Raw genomic sequence first — 20,863 nt, forward strand, 5'->3', positions numbered from 1 at the left:
GTGTCCGCCACCTGCGGCTCTCCAGTTGTTTTGGACTACAACTCCCATGAGCCTTCACCCGTAACTATTGTGGCTAGGGTTGATGGGAGCTGTAGTCCAAAGCTTCTGGAGAGCCAATGGTTGTAGACCCCTGCCCTACAGGATGAGCAGCTCCCTCTGTCCCTCAAGAGCATTATCAGCTCATGCACATTCTGGCTGGACAGTCTGCTGAGCTGCCTGGTGATCTGTGGTGGAGCATTCTTGTGTACCCTTTGTGGGTGATGGACTGCACCTGAGCCTGACACGGCCTCCTCATCTGCCATTCATTATCTTCAGCTTTTGGGGGTGGCACATTTTGAAGGTCGTTTTTATGCAGTTGTCCAACTTATAATGAGGTAGTAAATACATTGGGGATTCATCAGATTCGGTGTTAGCCCAATGTTGCATGCAGATCTGTGCAAACTCTTCCTACTACATCACCGTATGCAATATCCTTCTTCAAGTCTTGTAGTCAGTAAAAATATGCAGCATTCAGGCTACCACCTGGTTTTCAGAGGAACTGCTTGCCTCCTAATAAGGCCCTGTTCAACCACTAATGGGGTGTGTCCGTCTGTGTGACCACTTATGAATGCTTGGGCACAGGGGTCAAGTCTTAAAAAATTCAAGTGGGGGGACTCATCAACAGAAATGAGCATGTCAAGGTGAAATATGCACATATCATTAAATTGGCTTTGCATATCCACCCAAATTGCACAGGACGAATGGCACTTGCCATTCATAAAATCAACACACACACAAAACCAAGAGAGGATATTTTCTTCTAATAGTGTTTTTGAAAACGTTAAATATGTGCATGTTTCAAAATCCAAGAACCAATACAAATATTTTCCCTGGAACTTGCAGTACCAAAATGGGACATTTCACCTTTAGTTGTTTGCTATTTTCATCAGGTCATATAGTGCAGTGGTGAAGTGTCCAGCTTACAAACTTGACAACTGTGGTTCGATCCCAGTGGTTGGGTTTAATGCATACATCCAAGGAGGATATTTCATGTTTATCAAATTAGCTGGGGGGGACTGAGTCCACCCTCTGAAAAAGTTGGTGGACTCTATCCACCCACTGTACCCTCGACTTGAGCCCTGCATGGCCATGCCGCTCCCCGTTCTTTTGATAGTCGTGCTATTGGTGCAGTCTGCAATGCTTGGGTTAATCGAAGCCCTGCCACACCTCTGTCTGCCTGCCTGGCATTTAATTCACGGCCTGCACGCTGCCTTCCCTTACTGGCTGCTGCCTCACTCTGCCCTGCACCCGCTCATAAAAAGCACCATTTCTTCGAAAGGTGGTCAACGTCTTGAAGACCGAACGAGACAAGTTGCTCTAATTCTGCCTGAGTGGGGGAGGTTAATTGGTAAAGAAAGTGCGTCAGATGGAAATCTATGGCGCGTCTGACCTTTCTAGAAGAATGCGAGGGGAGCGGGCGGTGTCTGGCTCGCTTATTGAATCTTACATCATCCTCCCAGGGCTCCGCGCGTTGCCCCGACTGTGTCGTGAGAATCATAAAGTGGATGGAGCCATAGATTACCGGCCTAATGAAGATGCATATGTCTCCCGCCTGCCGTCCCCACCGTTGCACTGGCAATTCCCAGCACATGCCTCGCGGATAGAGTGGTCCTTCAGGAGTTATGCCATCCCGGTGACAGCTCCTGTCTAGAGTGGGGATATTTGGGGAAAGCTAGGACCAGCAGGCCTTGCCCGTAACTATTTAGCAAGGCGTTAATACAGCTGTCGAATGTGACATTGAAAATAGTTGTAGTCATCAAATGGTCTCTTGCATGTTCATCTCGAGTTTAAATTGAGTTATCTGATTTTGATGATTCGAAATTATATATAGAACAAAGTAGCACATACCATGTATTCAGCCGAGTTTATGTATAAGGTCACAGAACGCCTCTGTGATTTGCAATATACTTTTTACATACTTTTATTCTGCATAACACATGGCCACACAGTGTCATCCCCTTTAATACCTGCTCCCGTGCTTAATGCAACAGACGTGATATTCCAGTTGATGATATATGAAATCAATGCAGAATCTACTTGGATTTAAAAAAAAAAAATCTTTTTTTTATTTTAATTTTAATTTAGAATCCGGGCAGACATGCCAGAGATCATAATACATCGGCTCAGTGAGCGTCCAGGTGGGACATACAACCCAACATCAATAAGGTACATGTATACTGTGGTCATCACTTGTACAACATAACATTTATTGCAATATGAGTAGTCCATCCTCCCCTTTCCCACCTTAATTAGAAGCTTCATCTTGCCACGTATGGCCAAATAATTGCAAAATGGGCCACAAATATCCTTTGATCGACTTGCCACATATGCCTCCCCCTTTCATTAACATACGTTAATTCCCTCAACCACTCTGTATCAGTAGGCGCCACTGTGGATTTCCAATATTTTTAGGAACAATACAGGCAATATTGAAGAATCTACGGACAGTTGCAGTGACCGTGCCAATATCACCCAGGAGGTATTTAAGAGGGGAAAGCACTAGAGGTATGTCCACAATCTCGTGCAGCATCTCTGCCACATCCTGCCAAAACCGCATTATCCGCGGGCACTCCCAGAACATATCTTAATTTTAATCGCCTTTGTAAAGCGCAACGTAAGCCCGAAGGCATCGTGGAGCTAAGCAGAGAAAGGGAGGTCGACGAAAAACCAGCAGAGACTAGAAGAGGGAAGTCTTCAGTGCCTGTCGAAATGGCCAGTGAGACTCAATATTACGTAAAGAGAAGAGGATTCTAGGCCTTAGCTCCCGCTACTGAAAAAGCATGACCACCTACTCGAACGAGCCTGACCTTCGGGGGCTGAATGGTCTACAATGCTTGCAAGCGGAGTCACCTGGCAGGTTTATAGATACAGAACGTAGCCTAAAGAAATTCTGCTCCTGATTTATGAACAGCTGTATGCACCAAGCACAGTGATTTAAATTTAATACGCTGCTCCACAGGCAGCCAATGGCGTTGCCGCAAAAGCAGCGTCATCCGGGCACCAAAAGGAGGATAGAGAACAGTCCTGGCTGCTGCATTCTGCAGTAGCTGGAGACATTGGAGCAAATACTGTGGAAGAGCAGGTATAAAGCGTTGCAATAGTCAATATTGCTGATGACCCAGGAGCAGACCACTGGTGCATGACATTGTTTTTGGGATGTAAGGAAGAACTTTGCGTAGAGTCCAAAGTTTGAAGTGAGCTTTTTGAAAGACCAAAGAAACTTGGTCGGCCATAGACAAGGAAGCAGAAAGTTCTATGCCCATATCTTTCACGGAGGAGACTGACTGAGGAAAAGGGCCGAGTCTCTCAGGTCAGACCTCGGGGGTCCAAAACAGGGAGGGCAGCGCAGTACCCACCACCAACACCTCTGTTTTTTCTCCATTCAACTTAAGCCAATTAGAGGTCATCCAGTCGCCAATGGCCTGTAAACACTTCTTCAATCGACCCGCTGTCTCAGGATGGGTTAGATCCAACCGCACAATAATTTGAGTATCATCGGCATAGGAATAACACAAAAAACTAAAAGCATGAATTATACTCAAAAGCGGGTGGACATAAATATTGAATAGCGTGGGAGACAGTGAAGAACTCTGGGGAACTCCACAAAGCAAGAAGATAGCTTGAGACAAGAAAGGAGGAAGAGATAGTGACTGGGAGCGCCCCATCAGAAAAATAGAGAACCAGGCCAGGACTTGGCCAGAGAGACCAGCCGAGGACATACGGGTGATCAGGGTAGGGTAGTCAATGGTGTCAAACGCCGCTGATAAATCAAGCAGAATCGGGGCCCCCACTCCGCCATGACCAACCAGGAAAGTCGGGTCATCTACAACAGAGACTAGCACTGACTCTGTGCCCCGACCGTGGTGAAAGCTGCCTGGAATGGGTCAAAGAAACCAGACGACTCCAGGAAAGTGCTAAGAAGAGGAGACACCAGACCCTGGCTCGGCTGTGGTTGTACACAGATGGCAGTGTCAGTGTCAGGTGTCCTGGCCATGATGCAAGCCACATACCCTGGGGGTTGAACACAGGTTGCAATGTCAGCTGCTCTCCTGGCCATGATGCAAGCCACGTGCCCTGGTGGTTGGACACAGGTTGCAGTGTCAGCTGCCCTGGCCATGATGCAAGCCACATGCCCTGGTGGTTGAACACAGATTGCATTGTCAGCTGCCCTGGCCATGATGCAAGCCACATGCCCTGGTGGTTGAACACAGGTTGCAGTGTCAGCTACCCTGGCCATGATGCAAGCCACATGCCCTGGTGGTTGAACACAGGTTTCAGTGTCAGCTGCACTGGCTATGATGCAAGCCACATGCCCTCGTGGTTGTCGAACACAGGTTGCAGAGTCAGCTACCCTGGCCATGATGCAAGCCACATACCCTGGTGGTTGAACACAGGTTGCAGTGTCAGCTGCACTGGCTATGATGCAAGCCACATGCCCCGGTGGTTGAACACAGGTTGCAGTGTCAGCTGCCCTGGCCTGATGCAAGCCACATCCCCTGGCTCCAGCCATTTGAGACAATGTCATTGTGTGGCCACATAGTCGGCCTGTGGGTGCTGCTAGGAGCATGGCGTCCATGAATACATTGAGCACTGTCCATGGCACCACCTTCCGGGGCTGGCCTGGAAGAGCAGCCCTTTCCAGGAAGGAAATAGCTCAGTACAGGAGGCCTCCTTTAACCCTACCCTATCCCGACATGCACAGCGGCCAGTATTCTCACAGCACATCCAGCCTGTCTAACAGACAGATAGGGGTGAGCGGTCAAGGCACAGCTGTGCCTTCGAGACTGTTCGCAGTAGAGGAGACACTATTTTTGGCCATGTTCGCCTGTTTGTTATTCATGGGCATCTGCTTTCTCTCTTCCACTGGCAGTTGAAAGATGGTGAGCCCCGTGGTGAGCATAGCACCAACCGGATGTGCCACCCACGCTGTCCTTGACAGCAGTAAAGGTAAAATACGTAGTGCCACTGAAAGTGTAAACGGATGTTGTTGAGTGCGCAGATGCGCAGCGCTGGCTGGCAGGAGGGGCACCTGTTCAAAACGAACATTACGTTTCATTGGAAGGGATTAGGAAAGGCACGAGGGTTAGGGGGGGCTTAGGGGCCTATAGCCCCTGGTCTTTTGGTTGTAGTCCCGGATAGAATCTCAGGAGCTACAACCAAAAGGCTAGCTAGCCCCCAGTCTCGACAGTTCCGACATTAGCGTAGCCCCGGGTCTTTTCCAGACCTAGCAACACCCCTGAGGAAGGGAATATAGTCCCACAATTTGAGAAGCAGAGTAAAGCGCAATCTGGACAAGAAATGCCCCAATGTGACGAAGACTACACAGCTGACTAATAAGTAAGTGCCGAGCACAGGGACGGCGTCAGGGTCATTCAACCTTTTCAAATGAAAGGGGCCTTGAACCTCGGGGGTCCTGGGGACAGAAATTGCCTCAATGTTGCCAGTCAGCAGTCTTATAACATGACAATACCATTATATATTTCGTTCTGGGGCTTTAAATGTGCGCTTTCCAGTGCTCACCTTACAAGCTGCCTTTGCTGGAGCCCTTGTGCCCATCATGTCCCTCAGGGTATACAGAAGTGTTATCACCTCGTTGCCTTTTAAAACTGGTTCCTCCAGATCAGCCGCTTGCTGATAAAGAAGGATGTATAGCTTTTCAGTAGGCAGCTCCCTGCTGTTTGGCCGCCTCTTGATAATCGGTGGCTATTAATCCCAGCTATGTTTCTTTGTCCACAGTATAATGGTTGTATCCTAACTGGGTGCCTCAGACTAAGGGGGCTCCCAAGCATCATGTTGAAATGGTCCCCCACACATCTTCAACCGGGCATGGCCAAGCCTGTGGCTGCACAGGCCTGGCTGCCAGTGCTTTTCCTGTGTGTGTCCAAGCTGAATTGGCTTTGGATAAAAATAGTCCCAGATACCAAAACACATTCACTCATTTCTATCAAACACGTACCACTTTAGTCACTTGGTGCTCTCCCACCTGAATGGTTCCGGTAACTACCCTGGCACCCCATAGATGTGTCCTGCATGCTGCAGCACGACTCTTCAAAGGACTCTGCAAATTCGACCACATCACCCCGACCCTCATCGAACTGCACTGGCTCCCGCTGCAAACATCATTTACAAGGCTGTCACCCTGAAGTCCAGAAACTACCTCACCGAGAAACTCAGCATCTCTGGAGGCTACCAGAGCAGAAGTAAAGACATGTGCAGACTTGAATTCTGCCAGTGCAAGCAGGAACAAACCAGAAGACAGGCCTTCTCTGTCGATGCCACAATACTCTGGAACCTCGTCCCCATTAGCATGTGGCTCTCCCTTGTGCTTCTAAAGTTCAGGAAGCAGATCAAGACTATCCTCTTGAAGGAATGGCTCCTCCCTTACACCTAGGTCCAAACACCCTCCACTTCTCGCCTTACCTGATACTGGGTGATCTGATCTCCACCGTTTCCTCCCCTGGTTACTTGTAGATCCTTTGCTGATTATTGCCCTCCCTCCCCTGTTGTGAGATCCCCACTCCTTTGTTTCTAGGCTCCCTAACCTTATTCTTCCCCCTATGATTGTAACGCGCTCGGTTGCTTCCCGAAACTAGGTCCACGCTCAATAAATATCCTAATAATAATAATAATAATAATACCACAACAAACGGTTTCAATGGGGGCATTTTCTGGGTGACAAAATTGTGCCTTTGAAACCCATAAGGGCAGTGACATTGGTTAAAGCTACCAACTGCACAGTAATTTAAGTGACCCACATTGGCATAGAAAACGATTCCTCAGTTGTCTGTCACGCCGGCCCTTCGGCCATTTACTATTGTCTTCTGTGCCCAGTCTGAGTGAGTCTGGCAGGCACATAAGCCTAGAGAAATAAGGCACTAGATTTACCAATTAATTACTTAACAGATCTAGAGCCCGATTTATGGAACTTTTAGCGTGGTGCAAAGTCACTTTGCACTGTAAAAATACACTTTGCACCGCTCTGTGAATCAGGGTGTTTGTTGGCAGTGCAAAGTGACTTTGCACCAGGCCCCTAATCTTTTTAAATGAGCTGTTATTTCAATTTCTTCGTGCTTGAGAAATATGTCGAGATGTGCGATGGCTGAAGAGCCACATTTAGAAACACAAAAAGTTGTCAACAGACACATTTCAAACTGCCATTTAACAAAAGTGCGCGTGCGCCTGAAAATTACTACGTTTTACTGTTGCTGGCATTCATCAGAATTGCTAGGTCACCCCTTTCATTCTAAAAACCCTTAAGGAGTATTAGACAAAAACAATCTGTGTATAAAGCAAAAGGGTAGTTTTATTCCAAGGAGACACGTTTTGCATCCCAAAGAATTCAATACAACCTAAAATAAAACAGAGTGACAAAGTGATGGATTTTTGAGTACTGAATCCACAACACTTTGGTCAGTTCCAGTAATCCATCTTTAAATTAGAACGTTCTAGCATTAGCTGTTACCGCACCGTCTGCTTACAATGAAATAAAGAATAACATACAGATACACTGATTTTTACTGTTACCGCACATTCCTCATTCCGCAGGTATAGCAGGCTGAGATCAGAACAGGTGAGGTAACGTATAGCATTTGCTGAAGCGCTACTGCTGCTTGCACTTACTGAGTTTTGCTGAAGCGCTACTGCTGCTTGCAGTTACTGAGTTTTGCTGAAGCGCTACTGCTGCTTGCACTTACTGAGTTTTGCTGAAGCGCTACTGCTGCTTGCACTTCCTGAGTTTTTTTTTATTTGAGTCAAGGGGAAATAGTCTTGGATTGATTTCCAGTCTCCCAGTACCATGCGTGCTTCCTGCCCTTGGTCTCTGGCTCCCCAGCAGTAGGACTCATAATTTACTGTCGCTCTTGCTGCAAAGAGCTACATTCGCTTGCTTCAGTCTGATATTTCAACTTGATCATTAGTGCTGACAGGCATGCAGAAAACACATGCTTGCTCTTGTGGTCAGGAACAGTGCAACTAGGGGCACATCTAGAGATAAAAACTCAGGGGTCAGGGTTTTAGGGGGCTATCCCTTTAAATCCTGGGAGAGGGGGTAACATCACGAGAGAGGGTAACATCAGATATGATATGATATGCCATTAATAAAGCGCCTGTACACAAGTGTTTCAAGGCGCCTGCTGTTTAGGGGAACGTTCAGTGCAGTGCACTGAAGTGTAAGTTTCAACTTCTTCCTACACTTTTATTTTAAAAGTAAACCATTCCGGAACGGTTTCTTTTTAAAATAAAAGTATAGGAGCAGTAAAACCTAATTAAAAGAAGTAGAGGAGCACCGCTCCCTACCGCTCTCGCCCACTTCAACCACTGGCGCCACAAGACAAGGGAGGGAAGACAAAGGGAGGACAAGACACACAATGTTACTAGGCCCTGTGTCATTCAGAACGTGCAAGTGCGACACGAGAAGTGCAGGGGGAAGGGCGAGGGGGAAGTGCAAGGGAGAGGGTAGGGGGAAAGGCAGCAGACTAAGAGTAAGTGCTGCCAGTGCAGTGCAGCTCTGTGTAAGTGCAAGGAGGCAAGGAGGCAGTAGGGGTTACAGTTACAGCCCCTAAGTGTGCGGTAGGCCATGAGGCAGTGCAAGGAGGAGTGTAATCAGAGATTGGGGGGGGGGGGGCTTTCTCGTGTGGGGGCGTTCAATGCCAAGACAAATTTGTGGGAACTAGTGTCAGGTAAGCAGCAAATTGTGCAATTTAAAACACATCAGGCCAATGACTATGCCTCTAAACATGAAATGATTGAAGGACAAAAAACAAATGTCTATTGATGATTTCAAGCACACTAATGCTGTTGCTGTATGTGGTGTGTGGTTGGCTTTGTCAGCTGATAGTTAATTGTGCCTTTTCTAGAAATGTTTGTGGTTTACATTTAAATGATAACCTCACATTAGGGTATTTGGCGAGTTGGAGGACATTGACTCTGTTCAGCCATTTCACTGATAATTCTATTAAACAAAAAGGGTAATGCCTAACTTTGACTATACTGTAAGGCATCCCAACCTAACAAAACTAGCTTGGCAACTACTCTTGTTAAGTCACACAATTCTGATATATAGTGTTCTTTAAACTTATAATCCTTTCTTCCTTTGGTTTACTCTTCTAATCCTTATGACCTTCTTCTTCTCTTTGACTTGTATTTATCCTTCTCCCCATATAGGGCAAACGTATCCAACACGTAACCCTTCTCTCTTGACTTCCTGGGCTTTCAATCATTATATCATAGTCTTTAACTCTGTTTTGGGTTTGATGCTAAATCTTGGTCACAAGTGGTTCTGCAGTTTTTCCCCTCTTACAAAGTTTCCTATGTTGTAATGTCTTAGGGCTTTTGTCTTGACTTAATGTCAACATCTTAAGACCGATACGAGTAGGAGCATTCCAGTAATGATTCTCTTTATTTTCATTCAGTCTCCACAATTTCAGACTGGGACGAGTGGAAGTGTTCCAGCAATGATTCCCTTTATTTTCATTCCGTCTCCACAATTTAGGACTGGACCGAGTAGGAGCATTCCAGCAATGACTTTCTTTATCTTCATTCAATCTCAGCAATTTAGGACTGGGACGAGCAGGAGCGTTGCAGTAATGATTCTCTTTATCTTCATTTATCTTCATGCAATCTAAACAATTTAGGACTGGGACGAGTAGGAACATTCCAGTAAGGACTCTCTTTATTTTCATTGAATCTCAACAACTTAGGAGTGGGAAGAAAAGGGGTGTTCCAGTAATGATTCTCTTCATCTTCATTTAATCTCAATAATTAAAAAAAAAAAACTTTTCTTTATTGGCATGGCGAGAGAACAGACAATCAACACAGTGCACAAGATATATACAGTTGCAGGTTCATGGATGGTTATATAGTGCATGGGAAATACAAATGAAGGTAGACATTCAGTTTTACAGTTCAGTGAGTCTCAGCAATGGTCTAGTTCACTTCATCTGGAGAGGGGGATGACAGTAGTTCTAAGTCCTCCTTGCTGTTCAGATAGTTGCAAAATTCATTCCATACATTCTTGGGGCGAGAGGTCAGCGGGAGGGTATTGATGTAATCCTCCTCACACGTTTGTGTCCAGGTGAGGGCCCTCAGCCACATCTCAAATGAAGGAGGGGAGCGGCGCTTCCAACACTGTAATATGCATTTTTTGGCCACCATGGTGGCGACATTCAAGAACTTGGACACTTTTCTTAATTCGGGCATATCCCACAGGCCAAACAGTACAGCTAATGGTTCAGGAGAGATCTGGGATGCTGTTATTTCAGAGAGAGCGTCTATTATGGCTTTCCAGTATGGGCCAAGTGCGTCACAAGCATATGTATGTGATCTGCATCTGTAGATTTACATCTGGGGCAAGTGTGAGCCTGTCTGTGTGCGAATCTGTCCAACCTGTGCGGCGTGTAATATAATCGATTCAGGAGCTTACATTGTATACACCTATATCTGGCATTTAAGGAGGTGGTACGGGTGTGTATGCACATTTTCCTCCACATTGCATCAGTGATGAGCAGGCCCAGCTCACCGCTCCACATGTCGCTTGCCGTCTGTAGCACATCCTTAGGGTTGGTCATCAGCATTTTGTCAAGCGAGGATATTATCCTTCTAGCCCCGGCCGAATTGGTTATATAGTGGATCTCAGGCGAGTCTGGGGGTTCGTCGGGGTATGAGGGCCAGCAGGCACGGACTACTGCTCTCAACCTGAAGTATTGTAATAGTTCCAGCGGAGAGCCGGAGTGACTGGGACGCCATGTCTGCGGGGTGATAAACATCCCTTCAGGGTATAAGTCGGACAGGACCCGATATCCAAAGTCATACCAGTGTCTCATTAGGAGTTCGTCGTGTGTGGGGCTGAGGCCTGGGAACTGCCAAATGGGCAGCCATTTGTAGTATGGGTGGTGGCCAGGTTGTGTATGTAGTATTCGTTTCCAAGCCATGGTTGTTGCCGCTACGGGGTCAGCCGGGGCATCAGTATCAAATGTATGTTGGAGTATGAGAGAGAGGGTGTTAACTCCTTCACTTGCTAGTTTCTCAAGTTTCACCTGTGGGGGAGGATCGGTGAATGTATACCAGTGTGTGGCGTGTTGGGCTTGCGCGGCGGTCCAGTATTTAGCGAAGTCAGGGGCAGTGAAGCCCCCATTCTCGTATGGAAGAGTCATATGCTGCCACTTCTTACGAACCGCGCCAGAGTGCCACAAAAATTGGGCGCATGTAGTGTGTAGATTCTTGAAGTATCGCCTCCCGGGCCAGATCGGCACATTAACAAAGACGTAGAGCAGTTTAGGGACAATAATCATTTTGATTAGGGACAGTCTGCACGATAAGGAGAGCGGGAGGTTGCGCAATTTCGACATTTGGGCCTCTGCAAGCTGTGCCGCAGCCACGTAGTTGTCGGCCAATAGTGAAGATTTAGTGAGGGATACCTGAACCCCGAGGTATCTGATGCCCTTTGGTGACCAGCGGAGGGGGAATTCGCATGCTGGTTGAGAAGTGGTCGGCGTGAGCAGGAAGATTTCAGATTTGGTATAATTTATGGTGAAGCCCGAAAATTTGCAGATTTTTGTTATGTCCCGTATAATCGGGTCCAAGTGGGCAGCCGGGTCTCTGATATAGAGAACCACATCATCTGCATATAGTGAGATGATCTCCAGGGTGTCACGCAGACGTATACCTTTACGTGTATGTTTGTCTCTGACGTTGTCAGCCATGGGTTCAATAGCAAGCGCAAAAAGTATCGGGGAGAACGGACAGCCTTGGCGGGTGCCTCTATGGAGCGCAAAGGGGGCCGAGACCATAGAGTTGACAAGGACTCTGGCTACAGGGTTTGTGTAGAGCAGTTTGATATATGATATCATGCGTGGGCCGATTCCCATTTTGTAAAATACAGCCCACATATATTGCCACAACACCATGTCGAATGCCTTCTGGGCATCGAGGGTGACCGCTATGGCGCTTGCGTTGGGGTCGATTCTGGACATGACATTGAATAACCGGCTGATATTGAGGGATGTGGATCTGCCGGGTACAAAACCACTCTGGTCGGGGTGAACTAAGTGGGCCATAATGGGGAGGAATCTATTTGCAATAATCTTAGCTAATATTTTCATGTCAGTGTTGATTAGAGACAGGGGGCTGTGGGTTCCGCATTCGTCCAGCGGTTTGCCCGGCTTGGGAAGCACAGTTCTGAGCGCTTCGCGCATGGATTGGGGTAGGGTGTTCAACCTAAGTGATTCGTTCCACACCTCTAGGAACCTGGGTGCCAGGACGGCTACATGCTCCTGATAAAACTCCGAAGTGAGACCGTCTGGGCCTGGTGCCTTGCCCTTCGGACAGTTCGAGATGGCTGTGGTTATCTCTTCGAGGGTGAATAGAGCATCAAGCTGGTCGCTGGTCACGTGGGAGAGGAGGGTCATGGGGATTTGGTCTGTGTGAATGTCTGTGTCTTGTGGGCTGTGTTCTTGCTGGGGGCCGTATAGGGTTGTGTAGAACGCAGTGAATGTCTCGAGGGTGCCTTGGTCGGACCAGCACAGGGCGCCCCCTGCGTCTTTGACGCAGTTAATGCGAGTCCTGCCACCCTCTGCACGGACTAGTCTGGATCACGTCCTCCCCGGTCTGTCCCTCTCACTGTATTTCCTGGCTGCTACTGGACGTGCATGGTGCTGTATCTCCCTCCGGGCATGGGTCTCAAATGTTTCCAGTTCCGCTCTAATCTGTGCCAGCGTGGTCGGGGAAGGGGCAGAGGTGTACTCCCTCTCAAGTTCTTTTAACTTCGCTTCCGACCTCTGCAAGCTATTTTTAATGACTTTGAGGGCCCCGGCTTCTCTAGAGATGCACATCCCCCCGATGAAGACCTTGAATGCCTCCCAACGTACCCCATCAGATGTATCTTTTCTATTGTTGCAGTCAAAGAAGGTGTTAATGTCAGCCAGGATTTCAGCTCTGAAAACTATATCTTGGAGGGCCTCTGATTTGAATCTCCAGGAGGAGTGGAGAGGCTGGTCCTTTCCTAGTGTAATGCGCAGTGTTACCGGTGAGTGATCCGAAAGTGTGCGCAGCAATATTTGAGTCTCTGTGGCCTTGCCCACTATGCCTCTTGATATGAGAAACAGGTCTATCCTGGATAGGCTATCATGTACCGATGAGTAAAAGGTATACTCTCTCGCCTGCTGGTTGAGAGCTCTCCATACGTCTTTGAGACCCAGTGTGTCCATGTGTGCATGTAATCTAATGGGTCGCACGTGATGTGGCTCTACGGGCGGTCCTGGATCTGTCCAGCTCATTGTCCAGAATTAAGTTCATGTCTCCCCCCCATATGATAGGAACAACAATATACTTCAGGAGTATGGTGGTGATTGCGTCAAAGAAATCTGGAGCGTCGAAATTAGGGGCATATGTATTCACAAGGAGGCATTCCATATTGGCGAGTGAGCAGTGAAGGAATACATATCTGCCCTCAGGGTCAATGTGACTGGTACGCAATGAGAATTGGACTGATTTACGAATTAGAATGAGTACCACCCTGAACTGGGTTAAATACTTTGTATAGTACCTATTGGTGCCCCAGGTCAGGGAGAGGTATGTCGCTAGGCGCCCCAGGGCATGAGTTTCTTGAAGGAAGAGTATCTTAATTCCATGCCTCTGGGCATAGGCAGTTATCCTGCAGGCTTTGGTGAAATTACTCAGTCCACGAATATTCCATGTCATGATATTAAGTGACATAGTGTCGCATTATGGGACATTCCTGCAGTAGTATTCATTACAATTCCATAGCTTGCGGTCACCTGCTGTACAGGTATATTGCGTTGCAGTCATGTATGTCCCTGCCATGCCATTTTCCTTTAATCCAACTCCAACAGTGCCTCCTCCCAACCTCACTGCCCAACCCCAACATGCAGTGCAGCCCACCCACCCCCGAACACAGGTGCCACCAATTGGACCGACTCTCGCCGGGAGGTGAAGGTCAGAGGGCCGGATCCAACGTGGATATGCCCTCATCCCAGCCCAACGGAGGCCAAACATTAGCAACAACCAAATGAAATTAAACATTGCAACTGCAGCGGGGAGCGCTGATGCCGTGCAGCCGGCATGTTACTGCGGTAAACAGATTTTGCAATCGGCCCCTGGAGCCAGAGAACACTCTCAAGCTGGTCAAAACTGCAGGAGAGGGTAGGACACATGGCTAGCTCCTGGCATCGAGAAGGGAGAATGGCCAGTGTATACCATCCAGGAGCCAGCCTGCGACCCAAATGCATGTGATAGGGAGCCATGTTTGCTGAGTGGACAAAGTCAGGTTGCCATCAACACATCATAAATCAAGGATCAGTGGGTATGATAAGTCACCATGAGCCACGCTGTTCGTGATTAGTTGTCGTTGGCGCGGTCGTCTCTCGGACCGTGAAGCGGTATTTGCAACTCAATGAATTTCACCGCTTCGTCTGGAACAGTGAAGAAATACAGTTTGCCATTGTGGGTGATTTTGAGTCGCGCCGGGAACAGGATGGCATACGGGATGTTGCGCTCCCTGAGCAGTTTCTTAACGCCAAGGAATTGACGCCTCTCCTGCTGTACCGCCAATGAGAAGTCTGGGAAGATTCTAATAGTGTGGGCCTCAAATCGTAGGTCTCCCTTCTCACACGACAGGCGAAGAATGAGGTCTCTGTCGCGGTAATTGAGTATCTTAGCGATGATGGGCCTGGGGCTGTCGCCTGGTTTAGGACGTGGTGATAGGGCCCGGTGAGCTCGCTCCACTGTAAAATATGGTGAGAGGTCCAGATTACCCGGCAGGTCTTTGAGTAGTTTTTCTACTGCGTCTTCCATCCGCCCCTTGAGGGCATTTTCAGGAACTCTGATAATGCGCAGCTTGTTTCTGCGGGAGCGAGACTCCAAGTCATCACATTTCGCCTTAACACTACTCATGTCACGCGATAGGGAGGCCACAGTGTCTTGGAACGTGTGTATTTCGTCCTCATTGACGGAGATTCTATTTTCGGCCTCAGTGATCCTAGATCCCGCCTGGTCCACCCGAGTTTTTAGTGAGGCAACATTTGCATTAATGTTGTCTAATTTTTCATGAAAGGAGGCGACATTTTTTGCCATAGATTCCATCAGCGTGGTGAGATCTGGCGTTACAACCCCATGGTGAGGGTCCGGGTCGGGTTCCTCCTGTGAAGATGACGTGTGGCCCGCCTCAGCCCGCGGAAACCCTTCAGTGAACTTGTCCATATTACCCCCTTGGGCAGCTCCCTTGGATCTACTAGGCATTGCAGCAAGAAGAAGCCTGGATATGGTGCGGGCACACTGGTGGAGAGGATGGTGGTGTGGAGGGCATTAGCCTTGGTGGGGCCAGAGGCCACCCGCCAATGTCACAGCATCAGCAGAGTGTGCAGGCCGTAGCGGAGGCAGTTAGTTGCGGCTGCAGTATGATGTGTCGTGCGAGTCGCCCTGGGGCAGCCAGGGGCAGCTGTGGATTGTGGAATACCGCTAATGAAGTGACAGGGCAGTGATGGCTAAGGCGCGTTGTCACTTCACATGCTTAAATTGCTTGCGTCTGGTCAGCCATGTCGGGCAGGGTCCGCAACCATCAGCACTGGAGGTCTCCGGGACGGAGGGGGGGGAGCTGCTCACACCTAGTATGTAGTGGCCATATGATGAGAGGACACATCGAGGCGGGGGTCACAGCGAGGAGCGGGGCCTCGTTAAACACACGGGCAGTTTCTCAGCGCAGGTTGGACAAGACTGCATGGGTTTATGTTCTGATCCGGGGTGAATCACACAGGGGAGCAACAGAGTCAACTGGTCTGGCCCCGGGGGGGCTCTGCATATGATCAGGGATGGTGCCACCAGGTCGTTAAGCACACAGGCACACGCGACAGTGGGCAACAACAGGGGGGAACACCGTGCGCACTTCCCTCCGCTCCTCACCTGGCAGCGCGAGCCTCAGAGTCCTCCTAACTGGCCAGCAGCCAGCCCTTAGCCGCAAGTTTGGTGTCGATCGCAGCAAAGAGCACGGCCTCCCAGAACCGGGGGGGCGGGCCGCGCTCCAGCACAGTCCCCAGCCGCGCAGCCGCTCGCCCCGTGCGGGGCCCCCGCAGAAAACAGTGTCGGGTCTCCGCAGCACACTCAGGGACCCCACCCTCTACCTCGCCGATGCCACAGAGGGAGGGGACCCGGGGCCGCCTCTGCAGTTTTTACAGCGACGGCCTCTGGGTAGAGGAGCCATGCGGGGGAAGTCGGCAGTCAGTTGAGCGCCGGGACCGGGTGCACACATGGCCAGCAGCCACCAATGATGTCACATCTGGGTCCATGAAGGTCGTATCAGGCCCAAACTTGCACAACACACACCCCACAGTGTAGGCAGTAGCTCAGCAAAGCGATGATGTTAGATAGTGAAGGAGACCGCAGATGTAGCCCGATCGATGCCTGAGCCGCACAGAGCTGAAAAGCTAGGCAGCCATATTGGGCTGCTCCACAGTGCCACCAATCTCAATAATTTATGACTGGGACCAGTAGGCGTGTTTCAATAATGACTCTCAGTCCCCCTCCTAGGTCACCCGCCTTCCCCGTAAACTGTGGTCTACGGGGAAAGCGTTGCCGGGTGTTCTCATTTGGTTGGTATGCTCATGTTCCCTTAACAGGTTGGCCTTGTGCAGTCTCTGTGCTTACAGCCTCAGCTTATCCAGCTTCTCATCTGTTGGCACTTTCTGTGTTGGCTCCACAGTGGACATTTTGGTCACGCCACCACCTATTTCTTCCCTCTGTTAAGGATGCCTTGTGTCCGACTTAGTCTCTCTGTGCCTTCTCGTGCTGATGCTGAGTGTCAGACTCTCTCTCCAGGTTCTGCTCTGGAATCGGACGCTGGGCGTCCACAACACACGCCTATGAGCAAACTCGAATCTCACAGGCTTTCTCAGCACCAGCTCCTTCCAGGTCTCCACCTCTTTCCTTTATTGTGCTCTTATGGGCCTTTCCTGGCACAATGTTGTAGTCCTTTCTTTCTGTTTGTTGATTCTGTATTCCTCGAAATAGATTTCCCTTCGTCTCAGTATGAGATAGTCCTTCTCTAAAAGGGATCATTCATAATTCTTGACCCCAACAACACATCTTAGTATGTTCTTCATATTTCTCTTTACTGAATGGATGTACACGTGCACCATTGGTATGGCTCCAAGGGATTTTGAAACACAAATGGGAGTCCTTTCACCCAAAGGGGAGTCTCTCCCGGTGAGGTCAAGCTTGCCTGTACCGCTATAGAGGGTATCATGGAGCGGGCTCACCTGCCTAGCCTCACAGGAAAAGGCTCCCTGTTGGGGAGAAGTGGCGGATTCCTGTGACTCATCACAGGAGACATGATTAATTCCATTTTCCTGATATACAGTCCTACCCCACAATTCTCGGTGAGAAAAATGAATGGTGATCTCTCAAAACTCATGAATCTTACTCATCATCACACTTTTTTCCGGCCAGTATAGGCCATACAAGTCACATTCAACAATGTAAAAATCTACATTAAACAAGCCACAAGCAGTAAAAAAGAAATAATATCAGCATGACACACAATTGATCAGAATACAGAATCTTACCATTTCACACACAAGCACTCATTGCCATAATCAATTCTAGGTATATATTAAACTTTAAAAGATACTGGGCATTCCAAGCACTTTTACTGCTTTTCATCCTTAACTTCACAAAAGCATTTCAACATAAGGCCTCATATTGCTGTTTAATATGTCAAAATACAGTTTTAGTTGTCCCCCTAACACCGAACATTTAAAGACTGAGGGCACTTTTTCTACACTAAATATGGTGTTGGGGCTTCTTTAATATGTGTTTGCAGCTTTTTCAGAACATGTGTATCTAACTTTAACTATATATGTGTTTAACTTTCAATCTACATATGTGTGCACAGCTTTCATTGAACATCCGATTGTACAGCTTTCCATCTATTTCTTATTAATTTGGAGATGGAGATGTAATATTTTCCCTTAAAAGGTACCCTGTTAAAGCACCCTTATCCTTTCACATTACACATGGGTCTACCAATGCATTCAGGATAATGGATAACAGGGGTGTGAACCCTTTGCATGATCTTCTGTGACTAGAGCAAATTCCCTGTGCTAATTCCTATTGTGCAAACATCTAATTTATGGCTATGCTCTCCCGGCTGCAAATTTGCCTGATATCTCACCGGGCAGTAATATTTCATGACAACTCTTGCTAAGTGGAATGTGAGATCTCCTTATATCAAACCCCATGGGTGCAAAAAGAAAAATATTTGAAGCTGACTGGAGTGACACGTGTGACAGGAGAAGCTTGGATTAAATGTATCAGGACCTGTGTTTAGAAAATAAACAGAGGGCAATTCTTCCCCATATATTTCACGATGCTCAGACAGTCGCATAATGAGGGACCTCTTAAGACTAAGGTTAAATCTCATTCATACACGAGAGATTCTTTATGCTAGGGGTATGTGTGAAAATAATTTGTGTAGGTTCTGCAATAACGATGCAGAATGTGGGTTATATAAATGACCGATCTTTCTGGCTATGAATTTTGGGTGGCTGCGCTACATCGTTGCTGATAGATGCAGTTTCTTTAACATTTTTAAAATTGGATTAATAACTAATCTTTTTTTGTTGAATCTAACTGGACTATTTAATTTGATTTTATTATATGTGTATTATTGCACTTGTGACAGTTTCTTTAACATTTTTAAAATTGGATTAATAACTAATCTTTTTTTGTTGAATCTAACTGGACTATTTAATTTGATTTTATTATATGTGTATTATTGCACTTGTGATTGTCCTTTTGTATGTATGTATGTATGTACGTATGTGTGTATGTATGTATGTACAAGGTTTTAATAAATCAGTACAATACAATGTTTAAAACCAACAAACACCACAGCCTTCATGAGTCTATGCCTGCATGAGCCAAGGATTCTTATTTAATTTGGTATAATTTTCCAAAAACAATCTGCATTCTATTTGTCCCAAATGCTGTCAGTGTTAAACTGTCGCTCTTAATATAAAAATGCATTGGGGTTTAAGGAAATGACATCTCGCTTGGTACTCAATCTAAATGGGAGACACAAGGAACCCCATTTAACACTGCATCTGTATGTTTGTCACATAAGCATTCCCCCTTGGCTCCCTGCTCATTCCATGGGTTCTACCAAGGATAGTCGAAAGGGACAAGTTGGGGGTTTCTTGGGGCGCTACTTACAATCTGAATGTGGCTTCTTATTTAAGGGAATCAGCTTGCACCCTCAATCTGAAGTTACTCCCTGAGCAAGGCCATTTTCAGCTAGATGTCTGGAAGCAAGTCTCCAACATGGCTTCCTCCTCACTTCCTCAAAGGGCTCCTTTCTCCAACCTGCTTGAAAACCAGCTTACAATTGGTCTTTGCTCCCCAAAGGGCCATTTTAAGAAATTTTGGAGTCTGGGGCCCAGGGCACAGGCACCTTTGGGGCCCCCTCTCCAGAACCAAAGAAGTTGTGAAATCCAGACTATAAGGTTGCACCCCTACGTTATGCTTTCAACCCATAGCTTGGTATGCTGCCTCATAGCTATTAAAAGTATAGTACGCAGGCCCATCTAACTGCCCATCCATCGCCCTTTACCCCCCTATTTAACAACCTGCAGGTCACTCCAGGGCAAAATGCGAAGGCTTTTCAGCAATGGCTCCAAGGGGGCTGTAGGATGGTACGTGGTATGTTCGAGGGGGGCCAGGTTAAGCTCTTTGATCAATGTAAATGGACTTTGCGCTGGATGAAAGGGAAAGGTACCGTTGTTGTCAACTTAGACACTGGCTCAGCCATCCCACCCTAAAGCAAACTGCTACCCGGGAACAAACCTCCTTTTGCAAGTTATCTCAGCAAGGAGTCGGGGTACAAGCACTTAATCACAGACTTGTATAAGCACATGAAAGCAGGTGAGGATCTGCTATCCCGACTCTATATGAAGAGATGGGAGCAAGCTACTGGGTCGGTCATCGAAGATGAGGATTGGGGGTTGTTATGGAGGCAGATCCCTAAGCTAACAAGGTCCCTTCAAACAAGGGAGATGTGGTTGAAGTTACTCATCCAGTGGCATATGACCCCTGCGAAACTTTACAGAATGTATCCTGGTGTATCCCCCCTTTGCTGGAGAGACTGCGGCTCAGTGGACACTTGGGAACACATTGGGTGGGAGTGCCCAAAGCTTGAGAATTATTGGGCAGGGATTTGGGACGCACTTAAACATGCCTAGAGGCTCAATTGCAGGGAGAATAGAGGACTGGCGATACTGGGACTGGGTGGGTCCTTGGCAGCAATCAAGACAAAGGTGGACCGCAAGCTTTATGTAATAATGATGATGGCGGCTGCTATGGTCTTAGCTCGCAGATGGAAAGCGAAGGACCCACCACACGATCACGAATGGGTGACAAAGATGTGGTGCCTGGTGGCGCTGGAGTGGCTTAAGTATTCAATACAGGGGGATCACTTGAAGTTCAGGTCGGACTGGGACTCTCTAATTGCTTTCTTGAGGGATGGCACAAGGCAGCGCTGGTGTCCACCAAGCATTCAACTCATGGGCATAATAGACACCGCCGAGGTGGCAGACTATCCATGGGGCAGGTCAACGGTTTATTACCCAACTGAAATGGGAGCAGCAGCCGGGCAGAGGTCGTGGTGGTTGATCGGGGGGAGGCGTGGCAATTTTAAGACGCTCTTGAACCTGGGTTGGGGGGCTAAAGGGGCGTGTTGGGTTACTTGTTACATGTTTTGTTGTTGTTTACCTGTGAAAATGGCAATAAAAATAAAGTTTAAAAAAAAAGTATAGTACGCCCT

The sequence above is a fragment of the Ambystoma mexicanum genome, chromosome 7q, assembly GCF_040938575.1.
Source record: "Ambystoma mexicanum isolate Mex_15411 chromosome 7q, UKY_AmexF1_1, whole genome shotgun sequence".
Classification (NCBI taxonomy): domain Eukaryota; kingdom Metazoa; phylum Chordata; class Amphibia; order Caudata; family Ambystomatidae; genus Ambystoma; species Ambystoma mexicanum.